The 17,316-nt window shown below is 40.6% G+C and overlaps 1 protein-coding gene across 5 annotated transcripts in view; it reads right to left on the bottom strand.

The window, feature by feature from the left end:
- The window catches only part of KCNQ5 (potassium voltage-gated channel subfamily Q member 5), a 577,598-nt gene that overhangs the window by 216,463 nt on the left and 343,819 nt on the right, over positions 1-17,316 (bottom strand). The window contains exon 1 of one of the 5 annotated variants that reach the window (XM_079938655.1): positions 6,955-7,027. The exons of 2 other annotated variants lie outside the window; for them this stretch is intronic. The gene's annotated coding sequence lies outside the window, so the exon portion shown is untranslated. Of the gene's footprint in view, positions 1-6,712; positions 6,738-6,861; positions 6,916-6,954; positions 7,028-17,316 lie in introns of those variants that run through there. 2 more of the 5 variants (XM_079938657.1, XM_079938656.1) reach the window with 2 other exon arrangements.

The following is a 17,316-nucleotide window of genomic DNA, read 5'->3' as shown; positions in this document are numbered from 1 at the left end:
GAAAAAAGAACAAAGCTAGAGGTATCACTCTCCTAGACTTCAGACTATACTACAAAGCAATAGTAATCAAAACAGAATGGTACTGGCACAAAAACAGACACATAGATCAATGGAACAGAATAGAGAGCCTGGAAATAAACCCACGCACATATGGTCAATTAATCCATGACAAAGGAGGCAAGAATATACAGTGGAGAAAAGACATTCTCTTCAGTAAGTGGTGCAGGGAAAACTGGACAGCTACGTATAAAACAATGAGATTAGAACATTTCCTCACACCATAAAAAAAAAAGTAAACTCGAAATGGATTAAAGACTTAAATGTCAGACCTGAAACTGTAAAACTCCTAGAAGAAAATATAGGCAGGAAGCTCTTTGACATCGGTCTCAGCAACACTTTTTGAATGTTTCCTCCAGCAAGGGAAACCCAAACAAAGATAAATACTGGGACTACATCAGTGAAGAAAACTATCAACAAAACAAAAAGGCAGCCTACTGAATGAAAGAAGATCTTTACAAATGGTATACCTGATAAGGGGTTAATATCCAAAAATATTTTAAAAACTCATACAACATAAAAAAAAAAATCCCAAACAACCCTATTAAAGATGGGCAGAGGACCTGAATAGAAATTTTTCAAAGAAGACAAACAGATGGCCAACATGAAAAATACTCTACATTACTAATCATCAGGGAAATGAAATTCAAAACCACAGTGAGATATTACCTCACACCTGTCAGAATGGCTATCATCAAGAAAATGACAAATAAGTGTTGGCAAGGATGTGGAGCAAAGGGAACCCTTGTGCACTGTTGGTGGGAATGTAAATTGGTTGAACTACTATAAAAACCAGTATGGAGACTCCTCAATAAATCAAAAATAAGCTACCATATGATTCAGCAATGCCACTTCTTGATACTTTTCAAAGAAAAAACCCACTAATTTGAAAAGATATACACCCCTATTTTCATGCAGTGCTATTTACAATCGGAATGATATGGAAGCAACCTCAGTGTCCATTGACAGAAGAATGGATAAATAAGATGTGGTAGACATATACAATGGAATATTACTCAGCCATAAAAAAGAATGCAGTCGTGCCATTTTGACAACATGGATGGACCTAGAAGATATCATGCTAAGTGAAGTAAGTGGGATGGAGAAAGATAAGTACTGTATAATTTCATTTATATTTGGAATCTAAACAAACATAATAGAACAGAAATAGACTCATAGATACAGAGAAAAAACTGGTGGTTGTCAGAGGGGAGGGAGTGGGGCAATGAGTGTAATAGATGAGGGAGATTAAGAGGTACAAGCTTCCAGTTATGAAATAAATCATGGGAATGTAATGTACAACATATGGAATATAGTTGATAATACTGTAATAACTTTGTATGGTGACAAATGGTAACTAGACTTATCACGGTGATCATTTTGCAATGTATAAAGATACTGAATTACTAGGTCGTACACCTGAAACTAATATAATATTGTAAGGCAATTATAGTCCAATGAAAAGAAACCCAAAAAACCCATAAACGAACAAAAAAAGTGACGCAAAATGTGGCTGTATTTAATTTAATATTATACCCTTCGCTGACAATTTTAGAGATGTTTACTTAAATTCTGTTGTTGTTTCAGGTACATAATTGAAACTAAAACATATTAAGCGGTGATGGAAAATATAAAAGTTGAAAGTGGTAATAGTTGAGTTTTGCTCCAGATCTTCGGTTTTCATAGGCACCCAATCCTCTAAAAATATCTGTTTTCTCACTAGTAAAGTGACAGGGATGCACTAAATAAACCCTAGCATCCCCATCAATTAAAAATTCAGTTGTTTCTGGGTACTCTGATGTTTCTGCTTCTGACCAGACAGCAGTGGCAGCAAGGCTGTGTTACTGAAGAGCCAGAACTGGCTTCTGATTCCTGGGCCCTTCAAAAGGCACGAGGCCGGCAGGGACCCAGAAGTATCACCTGCACTGTCTAGCGAGAAAATGCATTATTTCCCCTTCTTGCCGTATGAGAGTCTAGGCCATGTCTTTTCCCACTAGTTATTGCCTTCTGCAGGAGAGGAAGGGAAAGGACAAAGATTTACAGTAGAGATTGGCAAACTTTTCCTGTAAAAGGCCAGATCATAAATATTTTAGACTACGTGAGCCATATAGTCTCTCTTGGAGTTACTCAGGTCTGCAGTTGTAGCTAAATGAATGGTGTGGCTGTGTTCTAATAAAATTTTATTTACAAAAACAGGCAGTGGACCAGATTTGATCCACAGCTCTAAATCCTTGATTTAGAGCTGAGGGGCAACAGTGTGATTTCTGCTCTCAGTTGGCTTGACTAGTGTAATTTTCCTGCCCTGGAGTTTGTCCCCCAGAAAGGTTTTCAGTTTGTCTCCTGCTACTCAAGTCCCTGTGATAAAGGGCAATCATGAGTGGCTCAGAATTTGTTTCAGATTTAAAGGTTATCATTCAAAATAAATTTAAAATATAGGGAAAATTTTATGTACAGTATTAAATGCTTTTTGCCTCATTAAATACAAGAATAACCAAAATACAAATAGATGAAAGCAAAATGATGTCACATACCTTGAAATTATTTTGGCAGAACTAAATTCAATACTATTTTGTGATTGACATAAGTAAGAGAAAAGCAATTTCCCTTCTTTATTATTCCTGTTTTGCCATTTGTATTAGCTAAGATGAGTACCAGCCAATCAGAAAAGTATGGGTTCTTTGTCTTCTCTGTTTAATACTGCTTGGTGGAAAACCGTAACTGAGAGAAAAGCAATAGGAAATTAACCAGGTACTATGATCTGTAATAGGTTTCAGGCAACTTTTCCATCACTGTAAAATTTTAAGAGCTTGAAAAGTTTTCCAGAGCATCTATCTTTGCCACGAAGCTTTGGGAAATAAAAAGTTAGTTAACATTCTCAAATTTCAAAATGATTTTCCATAATAATTCAGTCTTTTAAAGGATTTCTACAAAAACCTTACCCTCCAATAAAAAAAAGCAAATGCTTGAATGCACATACATACACACATACTTTAAAAAAGAATCTGAGAATAACTCTCCAACATTAAATTCTTGAAAAAAATCCATGGCATCTCCCAAAATTACTGTGGACCCCAAGGTTTTAACATTTTCTTTCCACTGAGTAAAGTAAAAAATTTTCAAACATGGATTTTCTTTTTATAACTAAAAAGTCTATAGCCCTATAGATATGGTATGACTGTGATAAACAATAATCTGTGGCCACAAAATATTAACTGAGGGCCACGTGCTGTTGAAAGTGGGACACTTTTTTCTACTCGTTTGGGGCATCAGTGAATGAATAAGTGGATACTGCTTTCTTCCTTTTGCCGAGATGTTTCCTTCTCAGTTTGATTTTGTGAGCCAGGGAGGTTTGGTGGAACTAGCGTTGGATTAGGCATTAGAAAGCCTGGATTTTAGTTTAGCTTCACTACTTCCTAGCTTGGAACCTGTGATGGTTAATTTTATGTGTCAACTTGACTGGTCACTGGGTGTTCAGGTTGAAAACATATCTGGGTGTGTCTGTGAGCCTGTCTCCAGGTAAGATTAGCATTTGAACTGGTGGGCCAGTAAAGTAGACGGCCCTCTCCACTGTGGGTGGGCACCATCCAATCTGATGATGGCCTAAACAGAACAAAACGTGCGGAAAGGAGGAATTCACCCTCTCTTCCTGCCTCACTGCTTGAGCTAGGACAATACATCTCAGCTCATCTTCTCCTCCCCCTGTGCTGGGGTTTATGCCATCAGCTCCCCTGGTTCTCAGGCCTTAGGACTGAACCACATCACTGGCTTTCCTGAGTCTCCAGTTTGCAGATGGCAGACTGTGGGACTTCTCAGCCTCCATATTCACATGAGCCAATTCCTCATAGTAAATATCCTTTATATATATATATATATATATATATATATATATATATATCTCCTCTTGGTCTGTTTCTCTGGATAGCCCTAACACAGAACTCTTTTTTTTTTTTAACATCTTTATTGGAGTATAATTGCTTTACAATGATGTGTTAGTTTCTGCTTTATAACAAAGTGAATCAGCTATACATAAACATATATCCCATATCTCTTCCCTCTTGCGTCTCCCTCCCTCCCTCCCTCCCTATCCCACCCCTCTAGGTGGTCACAAAGCACCGAGCTGATCTCCCCTAACACAGAACTCTTGGCCAAATCTCTTGTTTCCTTTGTGCTTTGGTTTCCTCATTTGTAAAATGAGAAGTCTAATATCTGCCACACATGGGTAGGATCTGATTATATGTGTGATGAAATGAAAGTATTACACAAACGCATGGTACTCTTGTGAGAGGATTATGAAGTCTTTGAAAGCAAGCCTCTGTCTTACTTCTTGGAGTTTAAGAAAAATTCACTGAACACCTACTAGGCACCAGCATTAACCACCACAGCCTTATGCAAAGAAGCCACTCAAAAATTCATTGACTTGTACTAGTTAAATGCTATATTTAACAGCAAAGAGAGATTAATCTATTCACTACTGAAAAAAACAAAGGTCCTTCTAAGACTACATTAGATTTCTGAAAGGGGGGATCTGAAAACCAGCTCTGGCACAGCAGCTTGCATTCAAATTGACAGTAGTTAGCCGAGGTAGAAGCTGTGACAAAGTTATGGTTAGAGAATTTCTTTACCAGTAGCTAGGAAGGCACTGCAGCCTTTGACGACAGGCAAAAGCCATGGCAAACAACTGTTCCTGTTTCTATGAAAAAATGTCTGTCACAAACCTCATTAGATTATATTTAGCACCTCCTATAAAGTCTAATTCTCCTCAACTGGGTAATTAGATTTGATATTACTGAAACCACATGTGGAGAAAACCCACTGCCATTTTCTATTTTCAGATCATAGTGTCGATATTGTATACATGTGCATATGTATTACACACATGGTGGTAATCCATGGAAGCTGGTAGTTATCCTGATTTATAATCAAAGTGGGGGCCAATGGAGAATGACATATAGGGGACAAAATAGAAATAGGTGTGCTTGAATTGGGGGTGAATATTTTCTTGAGAGCATCTGTCCTAGAGCCAGTCGTCTACTCAGGCCTTTAGAACTCCTGCCAAGCAATTCGGTAGAGACATTAGGTAACCAGAGGCTGTCATATCTGGACAGAGTCCTCTCAGGTATCTGATTTCTGGGATCTTCTAGATGCTCTTAGAGAACAACAACAGTCATAGAAACAGGGACAGATGACAGAGAAAGAGCAACAATAGTTGACTCAGTCTGTGTCTGTGATACTGAACTCAACACAGGAAATGGCTCCGCATTTAAGGATGGCTGTAAGTAATCAGCCTGATAAATAATATTTAGGAGACAGCACCATACAGAGTAGAATGACCTGGAAGTGGAGGAGGCCAGAAAAGTTCTGACCCAAACTGGGAATGTGACAGGAGTCAAAATGCCCTCCACCCTCCAAACACAACTGGCAAACTGTCTACCCAAGTGAGGAGATGGGTATGGAGTGAGCAAAACTATTAGGTTTAAATTTACAGATTTACAGAGAAATTGCCATTATTTGACTTCAGAAACAGTCCAATTTCAGCAGTTTTACATGGTCCAATCTTACATGTTATTCCTATTATCCTTATACTTTGCTGCATATATATGTATATACATTTATATACACTCAACACATAAGTTCATATATATCATTTTCCCAGATTTAAAAAATCCCCTTAACAATATCTTAGGGCGACGAAGGGAAAAATGGCTTTCCAAGCAGACAATATTTATAAAATACTTCCTGTGTCTTGAGGGTTTTCTCTTCAGTTACTTTCAAACTTGGTTGTGTTTTCAGATCAAAAACACATAGGCATAAATAGCTAATTAAATATTAAAGGATACTTTAAAATGAGATATACTTAAAAAAAGATACGCTGAAATTAAGGCGCAACGACAAAGTTCAAGTTGGCTATTTTTAGCTTGCTCCTCAGTTGATTAGTATCAGGTTGATTAGTTCACGATTGGACAGGCAGCCAAAAGGGAACCTTAGTTAGGAGTCCACACTGTTTATTCTCATCCCTGGAGCCAGCACACTTGCGGGAGGAATGAACAGGTGCCACCTATGCTTGCAACACAGGTTGACCTTGGTGTCTCAACTTCTTTTTTGGGCCAAGATAGTATATTTGCACACCTGCTTGTAAATACTGCACACACACACACACATATAAAATCATGTAAGTAAAGTTCTATTCACATTATTAGTTCTTCTGATAGGTAAGCCTTAGTGAGTTTAGGAAAACATCTGATTATAAGAACAAATCATTGTCTCATGGAATAAACACTGTTAAAAACAAGCACACAGGGCTTCCCTGGTGGCGCAGTGGTTAAGAGTCCGCCTGCCGATGCAGGGTACACGGGTTCATGCCCCGGTCCGGGAAGATCCCACATGCCGCGAAGCAGCTGGGCCCGTGAGCCATGGCTGCTGAGCCTGCGCGTCCGGAGCCTGTGCTCCGCAACGGGAGAGGCCGCAGCAGTGAGAGGCCCGCGTACCGAAGGAAAAAAAAAAACAACAAGCACACAAATAACACAGAAATGTGTAACGTAGACCAAGTTCCTAGTAATAATCACTGTCCGCACATTTGCCCATTGCCCTCCCCCCCCCCCCCCCCCCCCGCAAATGAGCAACGTCACCACTTCGGGAGCTAGAACCTGAGTTTTACCTTCCTCGCCTCAGTATTCCGCTTTTTTTTTCCAGCCACACTTTTCTTTTAAAGTCCAACCTCCTGAGGTTCTTCTCTTCAGCAGCCTACAGCACACTGACCTTTCCCTTCTCCACACTTACAGGGCTGAGTTCGCACTCACACGTTACCTGTAAAATGTTTTCGGAGGCTCCCGAATTCGGAATTTCCCAAACCTTTTCCCACAAAACCCCACTGTCCCAAGAGACTCCCACTGGCCTTACCGTGGAAACCGCTCCTCTGTGAAGACACGGGGGAAAGCTGGCTCCCAGGGCAGCACTGGGGTTCTTTATCGCGAGACTTGGGGGAATGCTGGGTCTAGCGGCAGCACCTGGGGCTCTTTATCACGAGACTTGGGGGAATGCTGGGTCTAGCGGCAGCACCTGGGGTTCTTTATCGCGAGACTTGGGGGAATGCTGAGCCCAGCGGCAGCCCCTGAGGTTTTAATCGCGAGACTTGGGGGAACGCTGGGTTCCGCGGCAGCACCCGGGGTTCTTTATCTCGAGACTTGGGACAGTTCAACATGTAGCGTGAATGGTGCGGCTGGGGGAAGCTTTCAGTGTCCCTGTGTCTAAAACTGATCAAGGAACCCCGTGTTACCCATCCTCCTGTTGATATCCTAAGTGACGCTTGTATCTCGTAGAACCTGGTGTGGCAAACATCACATTCTTGACAGCAGGGAATATGTTCTTTTTTCCTTTCTACACCTTATAGTGCATAGCATAGCCTGAAGATATCAAAGTACCCCCAAATTATTTGTTGATTGCTTCATAGGGATGAAGGAAAATAAGAAGAAAGGAATGAAAAATATATCAAAAGATAAATATGTGCTAAAGGCTTTCACCATACTTTTTTCTTATTGAATTATTTTTAATTAAAGGGATGCCTTCTGTTTTAGACGTACCTCTTAAGATTCCATAACGCCATTACCTTTCACTGTGCTGACCAAAAGTCACCACAGAGGAAGGGGACAAGGACTGGCTATCATCTCTTAGAGAACTTGAAAAATATATTGACTAAAATTTTTACGGGGCTAGGAATGTGTTTCTATCCTAAAGAGGGTAATAAAAAGGAGGAAATAAAACCCTAAAATTAATATCATTAGGTTTATGGCATTTCATTTCCTATGTGTGAAAGGAGACTTTCGTCTTAACTGTGGACTTTCTCCCTTGTCACTGCTGAAGGGAGCCAGGGCTGAAATTTTGCTCCATGCAATAAAATGTACAGTAGGAGGACATATTGTATCTTAAGTATACCCCTGTCCTTGTATATCTTCCTCTGACTGCTACAAGGCATAAAACAAATCCGTTCTCATTCTTTAATTTCTTCAACTCCTTCCAAAAACAATTCTTCAAGGCATAATCAAATGGGTTTTATTGAAATCAGCTGTTAGTAGACGGTGCCAATCACCAGACCGTGCCAATCACCTGTGCTGGTTACTGAGTCGCAGCGCGGGAGCTCTGGGCTCCCAAACACCGTCTGTACTGAGTAAATTCTTCTCAAAACATTTCTTTGCGGTGTTGTCCATGATGCCTCCCAGCTTGACCCGCTCAGCATCCAGTCATGGGTTTCAAACTGAACACAGCTGAGTTTCTGTTTTCCTAATGAAAGTTCAGCTTTGGTATGAGTATTTGAGTGTCATCACAAACTAATAGAAGGGTACCTTTCAAAATATTGCTTGCTTTCTTAAAATGAAAAGATAACATTCTGATCTAAGTTAATTGGGAATACCTGACTTCTAATCACAAAATGTGCTTAAAATAATGAGGAAGAAAAGTAATATGTTTACGAGCTAACAACAGGAAGTTCCCTTGGGGCTTGGGATGACACCTCAAAGTAGTAAAAATGTCTTCTCTCTTGTGTAGTTGGCCTCAGGACTCACAGGAAGGGTGATCTGATGGCGTGGACGTACTCACAGGATTCCCAGCTCTGCCCCAGAATGTGGCTTTGGGCAGACACCCTAACCTCCTTGGGCTTGGCACTTCCCTTCTGTGAAACCAGAGGATGATCTGCATAAGCTCAAGCATCACTGTCAGCTAAAAACAAATCCATGACACTATTACTCCATGAGAAAGCATGCTCTTGCCCCTCTCAGATATAAAGAGAGTTACTATCTCTTTACATAAGGCACTCTGCTAGGTGTTGCCATACGACTCTACCGTACTGACCCCATTTATGAGCATTTTCTAAAAATTTAAATGATGATGAAACCAAGCAGGACCCTGTGGAGCTCCTGGGTACAGAAGACTTTGTGTCCCCTATTCCTCATTTGTAGGGAACAGACTCCAGCCTCCATGACCTTCCATGAGTCCCAAAGGGCAGATTCAAACATTTGCTAATCAGGGAAGGGAAGGGATGCAGAGACAAGGGAGGAGTTGTCAAGAAACCACCTGAGGCCAGATTGAAGGAGCACAGGCCCTGCACACGCCCTAATCTTATCAGCAACCCTACCCTGACCTATTACTATAAAATTCCTCACCAGGGCTTCCCTGGTGGCGCAGTGGTTGAGAGTCCGCCTGCCGATGCAGGGGACACGGGTTCGTGCCCTGGTCCGGGAAGATCCCACATGCCGCGGAGCGGCTGGGCCCGTGAGCCATGGCTGCTGAGCCTGCGCGTCCGGAGCCTGTGCTCTGCAACGGGAGAGGCCACAGCGGTGAGAGGCCCGCGTACCGAAAAAAAAAAAAAAAGGCTCCAATGAGACATCTGACATTCACAATCTCCCATAATGGCTCTTGAAGAAATGCCTGGGAGGTCGCTTCTAGGAAAGAAAAAAACAGGATGGTCGACTCCTGTTGTTTGTGGTATGTTCTGTAAAGTTGCTTTGAACTCTGGGTTAGTGAGTCCTGAACCAGGGAAAGTAGAGTGAGACTCCTGGAGCTGTGGTCACATGAGTCTTTTCTACCATTCAATACATACCGTTGTTTTATGTGTGTTTCTGTTTCAAGACATCCTACTTAATGTGTCTTGTTTATTCATTAACATTGAACTCCGGGCCAGTAGCAGCGTAACTGATGCCTGAAAGAAGCTTATCTCACTCACGCCCTTTCTCCAGAAGGCGCATCACAGCTCTCTTGTTTTAGGACACTAGACAGCACTTCAGCACCAGCTTGGGGACCATTTTAAATAGTGAAATCATCAACAAAAGGCATGAAAATGTGAAAAATGTGACAGTAAATAGACCATGAAAAGAATACTTGTTTACAATATGGGAGCTGAAACAAGGCAGAGCAGAGCCACATCCAATCTCAGCTGGAAACACACACATCGGAGACTAAAATCCTTCCTGCTCAACCAGTGAATACAGAAGGGCCACAGGGATTGACTTTCGTCTCACAAATAAATGTTGGTTAGCAAATCTGTAAATAGGGACCTCATGAATAATGAGGATTGATTGGGTAAGCTGCATAGAAATTCAAAATATGTAAATATCTAAATATAACTTCCCTTATTTAACAAGCAAATAACGGTATTATTGTTATCAACTCATGTAAAATGAGCTTAAAAGAATACTGTCTTATAAATATAGAGTATACGAAATCAATAAAATGCTTATAGTTCACATAGAAATCAAATCTTTCTTTACCCTAAAGCCTATTTTCACTATGGATGAAGGTTTTAGAATGAACAACTAAACAGAAGTTACAACATGAAACACTGTGGCAGCTGCAAAGACTCAGGAACTGGAGAGTAATTAGGCTTCCTCTCACTACTGACACGAATCATTTGGCCACGTGCTTACAATAATCCACCTAGAGTTGTAAAGGGCAGAGAGAGGCGTAAAATGAGCAGCTTAGATGATGCAGTTGTTCTTAATGTTTCACAGTTTACACTTAAAAGTCTATCAGGGCACAATTACAAGGACTGAGTCCATTGATTGGAGTGCAGACCTGCCAAGGCAGTCACTCCGACTTGAGAATGAAAGTGGTAAAAGGGTCAGGACAACATCACTGTAATCTATTTAAGTGGATGTCCCTTCTTTTTAATTTTCCCAAACAATAGATAATTGTGGGAACCAAAACATGGCACTGAAACTCATCATGACCGACTCGACAAGGAATATAAGCTTGCCATCTTAAAAATAAGAGCTGTGATGAATAGCTACTGCAGTCTAATTGGAGGTTTCAAACTCAGTCTTTAGCATGAGTGCTTTCTACTCTCATTTAAGTGATGTGTATTTGTGAAGCAAGATTCCTTTTAGACTTTAGGCATTTTCATGCTATTAAAAATGCAGATGTTAACTGGTTTTCTGTGGCATTTAGTAGGAAAGAATAATCATATTAAAATAAATAATAAGTTTAGTTCCAGTTAAGACTACAGTTTTTTCTGTGAAAAACAGGAGTTAAAATATATTAGTTAAGTCATATTTTCACTCAGGCTTTAAATTGATCGTTCACAAATATGAATTCCATGTATGTAGCCCATGTATTGCATTGTGGTCCAGCAAACAGGTTTTTTCCCCATCTCCACAGGATAACTTTCCACCTTTTAATAAACAAAGGTAAGAAGCCTTTCTAAAATATTTTACTTTAGCTCTGCAGTTTAAACCAATGTCACTGCCTCCAAAGGAGACTGACTCCAAAATGTCTGAAAATATCTCCAGTCACTGAAACTCAACCAGCTACAGAATGCTTTTCTTTTGCAAACAGGTAAGTTAACCTTTATTTGTGATTAATGTGTGTAATGTTTTAGCTTGTAAATGTTAGAACTTGGCTGAAACTCTTTCTTCCTCAGAAAAGTGTAAGCTGTAAATCTCATCACTTTAGAGGAAAAAAATAATATCTTTACAGTGAATCTAATTACTCAGGTGACAAAATTTGTAAATGCAAGATAGTTGTTGAATGTAGTTGGGCACTACATAGTTACACAGCTACAGTCCCTTGCAGGGGACAGTGTGTGGCCCCAAGAAGCAACAGAATTGGCTCCCAGACCCTCACAACTGCTGCCACCAGCTTCTTATTAGTCTCTTGGGCTCCACATTTCCTCTGCTGCCATGCAGTCTACAAATCCTCCTCCGATCAGTTCACTCTCCCCTTCCTTCCAACAGCCTTCAGGGGCTCCCGTTGGTCTTGAACCCAACAAGGTTCTGCCCGCCTCCCAAGGTCATCATAAGTGACCGGACTTGGTCCTTCCGTTCTCTGTCAACCACTGTCCTCCACGTGCACGATGCTCTGGGCTGGTCTCCCCAGTTTCGTGCTCTTTTGGCGTCTTTTCTCAAGTTCATACCTGAAACACTTTATCCCGTCATCTCAGCCCACCCCACTCCATTTTCCCCGACATCAAATCACCTGCTATAATGCCCGTGGTCTTGCCCAGTTTGACACGTGATTGTATATGCGTGTGTGTTGTCATCTAACTTTTCATTTAGATCGTTCTTGTCCACAAGTAGGTGATGAGAGTCAGCATCACCATGTTCAATACTTTTTGGTTCACCAAATTGTATCAGCTTTAGAAGTGAATTAGTTAAATTATTAATTAAATTAATAAGGATAGTCACTTTTTTGTTTCAAATAATGCTTCTGTATAAAAATAACTTATCTGGGGGCATTGAAACATAGACTATTGGGGAAACACTTAAATATTTATTAAAAAGTTTAGAAAGTAAAAAAATAGAGAAGTAGTTGATAAATAAATTTTTTGGGGGTCACGCCCCATGGCATGTGAGATCTTAGTTCCCTGACCAGGGATCGAACCTGTGCCCCCTGCAGTGGAAGCGCGGGGTCCTAACCACTGGACTGCCAGGGAATTCCCAAAGAAATATTTTTATAACTTGACGTCATAGGTAAAGATTGTCTTAATGGCCTACTATCAGATCCTTCTGTAGGTCCATTTGTCACCCCCCCACCCCGTGTTGTCAGGCTTCTTTCATTGTGATCCTATCTATCACAGATGGAAACTCAGTGCACACAAAATCACGTGCATCAAAGCATTCCTTTTCACTCTGGTCTATGGTTGGCAGGCTTTCAAAAATCCTCACCAGCACAGAATCACTCTATATTACATTTATTGGTTTTAGGATGTTAGATGAAAAGAGCTACTGCTGAAAGTTTAGTTAAAAAATTAAACACACTCAAGGCACTTCCCATAGTGTTGTGCTCTGGGATGTCACTCCCGTAATTAGATTTGAATTGTATTGTGAGTCTCCTAGATCCTCAAGTTTATAACTAAACTTTAATTCACCAACAATCTCAGTCTGAGTTTTCTCACAAAGCAATGGAAGAATGATAAAACTATTGCTTGTATTATAAACTCTGAAATGAGAAAGCGTGATTTATTCATTTCCCCTCATTTATGGGGAAGTATTCTTGTTTTCCTTAACGTTTCTGAATTTCAGGGCTGCCCAGAATATTATATAACCAAAATAAAGTTGCTCGCTGCTCTTTAGATTCAGATATGCTGTGCTAATTAAATCTTGTCTCCCAAAATATTTTCATGGCATCCTTAATTGGTAGCACAATTCTAGAATTAAGGATCCGTGTTGAATGTCTTTGTAGTAATCCGTATATATGCATGTTTTCTAAAAATACAGAAACCTGAAACTTGATTGGGAGCTTTGTTCCTCAACTCCAGCAATTTGTAAGCATCTTCCTTTTCTTGCCCAAATAGGAAAGTGAGTGTTAGTTTGATGCATATAAATTAAATAGCAAATATGAGACAGCAAAAATGAGAGCCAGAAGGCCCTGGGCAAGGTTCCCAGGCAGAGAATCTAGAATTCTACCTCTGATTTGCAGGATCATTACTGCCCAGACCTCACCTGAAAGTTAAATGCATTTTATTTTGCTTATCCATGCAGGCTCTGCCTCATAACAACATCAGAGATTTCTAAATTCATTTTCTCCTGCAAAAAACCTGATTTCAAGTTCACATTTTCAAATGGGAAAGCAAAGAGTACTACCTGGCCGGCAACATCCTAAGTGTTACAATATAACTCAGGACTATATAGGAGAGAAGAGGAGGAGAAGCACGTTCTAAACCCAGCTCTTCACTTTTCCTGCAGTAAACAGGCTTCCATGAAGTTTGTTATCTGTTTGTTGTTATTAGTAAAACGGGTCCCAGCTGTGATTCAGGAACGTTAACATCTAATGTGGTACTGATGGATGATCGCCACGTGTTTTCCTGTTTTCAGATAACATTTTATTACACTTTAAAAATGTCAGAAATCACGTTTCAATAGTGCTACTTCCGTAATGGCAACGGAATTGTTACCTATTCTTGACTTTAATGTAAGGCCTATAACACCAGTCTAACACGTCTTTATTATGTGTCCTCACATAATATGGTTTTCATATTTTGTTGTACCTTAATATATCAGTGTAAAAATAGCTAAATTCCCTTACCATGCTGTTTAATAAAGAGGCAGTGTTTGGCTTAACGGCTGACAAACAACTGAAAGTGAGCACGTTTGGGGGACTTCCCTGGCGGTCCAGCAGTTTAGACTTTGCATTTCCACTGCCAGGGGCGCGGGTTCGATCCCTGGTCGGGGACCTAACATCCCGGCTGCTGCACAGTGCAGCACAAAAAAAAAATAAAATAAAATAAAATAAATAAAATGTACCTTTAAAAGAACAAAAAGAAAGAAAGTGAGGACGTTTTAATAGAAGAGAGTGTTTTGCTGTGCCCCTGGATGTGTTGGGAGAAAGTGTAGATTTCTGGGGTTAGACCTCACATGAAAGGTGTGCATAAATGGAACACAACAACGGTTTTGTGTTTCTACTAAATCTCTGTTATGAATAGGATATTTGAGACAATGTCTATCCTTGATACTATGATTCCATCAAATCAACCACTCATCTTCCCAACTGGTAAACTTGAGATGACGGTGGGGAAACTCTAGCTCTGAGTCCCTCAATGGCCCGTTTGTTTTATGTTCCGTTCAGACTGTTCTCTGATCGTGGGCAGTGGAGGCTTCATGAGGGAACCGTATTCACGTAATACTATTCAGAACTCAAGATTCCATTGGCTAAACTGGAAGGCTTTCATTTATGAAGAAAAAATATGGAGCACTCCTTAGGTGTCAAGTACTCTGTGTTAGGCCCTGGGTACCTATCAGCGCATATGGCATATAAGGCCCTCAGGAATCTAGTAAAATACTGTAGTCATTCTGAAAGGGGACTCAGAGTTTTTCTTTTTCCCAGTCTGTGAGACTTAGCATTTAAGAATGATTGATAGGGGCTTCCCTGGTGGCGCAGTGGTTGAGTCCGCCTGCCGATGCAGGGGACACAGGTTCGTGCCCCGGTCCGGGAAGATCCCACATGCCGCAGTGCGGCTTGGCCCGTGAGCCATGGCCGCTGAGCCTGCGTGTCCAGAGCCTGTGCTCTGCAATGGGAGAGGCCCACGTACCGCAGAAAAAAAAAAAAAGAATAATTGATAGAAAACATTGAAATGACCTGGAAAAGGAAGATGAGGACAAGAATACAGTATTTTTCTGGGGAGCCCCTTAGGCTGTCAGCCTTTCTTGCAGGTTTTCTGTGGGAAAGGCCAATTATGTGATTGAGTAATGTGGACACTAGGAGAGTGAAAGTTTTAAAAATGAACCTTCCTTCAGTTCCCGATGCTCTGGAACAGGATGGCTGAGACAGTTCAGAACATGTTAGTTAGCATCTCGGTAACAAGACAACCGTGGATCTAGACATGGAAGGTCAAGGCGCTGGTGGTTCTATAGCTGGGCTGCACATTAAATAGTAGAATCCAATAAACCTCTATAATTCACATGCTAAGTATTAGTCTATATTTTCTATTAATCTTATTTTCTGTGATGATTCACTGTAACACAAAACATGGGAATCAAATGACATACCTTCCTTAAGCCTTCACTCTCAAGGGAAGCAAAATCATAAGGATAGAAGTAAGGGTCCTCGATACAGAAAGCAAATTATGGTTACCAAAGGGGCAAGGGGCAAGGGATACATTAGGAGTTTGGGATTAACATATACACACTACTATATAAAATAGATAATCAACAAGGACCTACTTTATAGCACAGGGAACTCTACTCAATATTCTGTAACAACTTATATGGGAAAAGAATCTGAAAAAGAAGAGGTACATGTATAAGTATAACTAAATCGCTTTGCTGTACACCTGAAACTAACACAGCATTGTAAATCAACTATACCCCAATGTAAAATAACATTTTTTTAATTGCGAAAAAAAGAATGTCCTCATTAGCATTTCAATGGGTTTAGAAATCAAGATCATTGGGGCCGCACATTAGAATCATCTGGGGAGTGTTTAAACACATTCACGTTCAGGCTTCATCCAAAGATGAAAGCAGACTGGACTCCCTGTGGGTGGGGCCTGGGTATTGAAGTTTGTAAAGCACTTCATACACACGGGCAGCCGGGATAGAGATCCACTGCTCTAGGTCAGCCTTCACTCACCTCCAAGCTTAGGAAACCCAGGTGCCCGAGGCTAAGTGAGGTGCTTGAGATCACACTGTTGAGCAGAGGCAGAGCGGAGCCTCACACTCATTTCTGGATGCTGTGATGCAAGGGGTTTGAACACTGCATGTTCCAAACCTCTGCTTTTGCCCACGCTGACTGTTGAGGAAACTTCAGGTGGTCTACCAACAGTAATTCTATTACACATTCAAAACGTCTGACATCCCTTAAAGTGTTGAGATGTCAAAAGCTCACCTTGGCAGGAGGGGGGAAAGCCAGACTTTTAGGGGTCCAGCCTGCCCTGCCCCTCCTCCAATCAGAGTATCTCAGTTTTTATCTGTTTAATATACAGGTTTTCCCTATAAGCTTTCGTGTCAAGAAAAAAGCTAAAAAGGACCTTAAAGAAACACCAAAGTCTTCTCCATAACCTCCAGGAATACGATAACTTGTGTTCATGTTTAGATATTGTTTAAATTATGCCCACTATCCTTGAAAGAGTATTTATGCATGCGGGAGGGCTAGACATTAAAGATAATATAATTACGAGGTTGTTAAATAGTTTGGCCCTGGTTTGGAACTCTTCTCTGATGATTGACTTGCTGTGTGGATTTGAGCAACCTCTCTGAGCCACAGTGTTGTTTCGTATGTAAAATAAAGATATTGTTACTGGGTTATTGCCAAGTATTACATGAAATGCTAAATGCAGTAAAGGATTTAGCACAAAAAAACATAGTAAAGCACAGAATGTCACATTCAACATAAATGCTGCAGAGGGTGTGGAGAAAAGGGCACCCTCCTACACTGTAGGTGGGAATGTAAATTGGTGGAGCCACTATGGACAACAGTATGGAGGTTCCTTAAAAAAGTAGAAATAGAACTACCATACGACCCAGCAATTCCACTCCTGGGCATATATCCAGAGAAAACTAATTTGAAAAGATGCATGCACCCCAATGTTCACTGCAGCTCGATTTACAATAGCCAAGACACGGAAGCAACCTAAATGTCCACTGACAGATGAATGGATAAAGAAGATGTGGTGCATATACACAATGGAATATTACTCAGCCATAAAAGAGAATGAAATAATGCTATTAGCAGCAACATGCATGAACCTAGAGATTATCATACTAAGTGAAGTAAATAAGACAGAGAAGGACAAATACCATATGATATCACTTATATGTGGAATCTAAAAGAAAATGATAC

This window comes from Stenella coeruleoalba, assembly GCF_951394435.1.
Source record: "Stenella coeruleoalba genome assembly, chromosome: 12".
NCBI lineage: Eukaryota > Metazoa > Chordata > Mammalia > Artiodactyla > Delphinidae > Stenella > Stenella coeruleoalba.
This window is presented reverse-complemented; position numbering and strand designations above follow the sequence as displayed.